The 1,227-nt window shown below is 41.3% G+C and overlaps 1 non-coding gene across 1 annotated transcript; it reads right to left on the bottom strand.

Moving 5' to 3' along the window:
• Positions 1–728: 728 nt before the first annotated feature.
• Positions 729–836, bottom strand: LOC140833230 (small nucleolar RNA R71). The gene has a single exon (XR_012118362.1). It is a non-coding gene; the product is annotated as a small nucleolar RNA R71 (small nucleolar RNA).
• Between the last annotated feature and the right edge of the window lie 391 nt (positions 837–1,227).

The following is a 1,227-nucleotide window of genomic DNA, read 5'->3' as shown; positions in this document are numbered from 1 at the left end:
TGGATTCGACCCTACTCACCATTACACTCGTTTTTATTTAAAAAGGTAGGAATTAATTTGGTGGTCAACGACAGCACACATAATTTTGGCGCCGTTGCCGGAGAACAGTGCAAGGTTAATTTCTTTGGATTTTTTTTATTTTTTATGCCCCGTTCTTCTCGTACAGGTGAACTCCAATACAATCCGGAAATCGAGAAGACAGCTAAGAGATTGAGAAAAGAAGCAAGATTAAGACGTGAAAAGCAACCATCATCATCATCATCTCCTTATTTGGACGCATCATTGGACTCCAACGATACAGAAAGCGAATCGGACATTGATCTTGAGGTTGAAAGAAGTGAAATTGACGAAGAAAAAATGGCAGGACAAGCTCAAAGAATACTAAGGGAGTTAGCTAATCCTAATGTTATTCAACAACCATTATGCATTCAATTCCCTACTACTGATGCTACTTTTGAATTAAAATCTGGCTTGATTCATTTATTGCCTACTTTTCGTGGTCTTGCAGGTGAAGATCCCCATAAACATCTGAAAGAGTTTCATTTGTTTGCACAACCATGAAACCGCAAGGGATCACAGAGGAACAAATTTCACTGCGAGCTTTTCCATTCTCTCTAGCCGACAAGGCTAAGGATTGGCTCTACTATTTACCTTCTGGATCCATAACAACTTGGGACAATATGAAACAAAAGTTTTTGGAGAAGTTCTTCCCCGCTTCAAGAGCAGCAAATATTAGAAAAGACATTTGTGGGATTAGACAACTGCATGAGGAAACTTTGTATGAATATTGGGAGAGATTCAAGCAGTTGTGTGCCAGTTGTCCACAACACCAGATTCCAGAACAGCTACTAGTGCAATATTTTTATGAGGGACTTTCGCTCTTTGATAGGAACATGATTGATGCTGCAAGTGGTGGTGCATTGGTGAACAAAACGCCTCAAGAGGCACGAGCTCTAATCTCCAACATGGCTGCCAATGCACAACAGTTCAGTACTAGGCAAGACAACCCTCCATGACAAGTCAATGAGGTAAGTGTTACTCCTATCGACCAAAAATTAGATTTTTGACATCTCTTTTGGAAAAGTTGGTTGCAGGACAGGTGCAACAGGTAAAAGCTTGTGGTGTATGTGCTATGGTGGGACATCCTACAGATATGTGTCCGTCACTAAAAGAGGAACCCACGCAACAAGCCAATGCAATCGGTGGATTTCCTGGGCAACCCAGCGT

The sequence above is a fragment of the Primulina eburnea genome, chromosome 5, assembly GCF_022965805.1.
Source record: "Primulina eburnea isolate SZY01 chromosome 5, ASM2296580v1, whole genome shotgun sequence".
NCBI lineage: Eukaryota > Viridiplantae > Streptophyta > Magnoliopsida > Lamiales > Gesneriaceae > Primulina > Primulina eburnea.
Note: the sequence above shows the minus strand (reverse complement) of the source record. Positions and strands in the feature narration are given on the sequence as shown.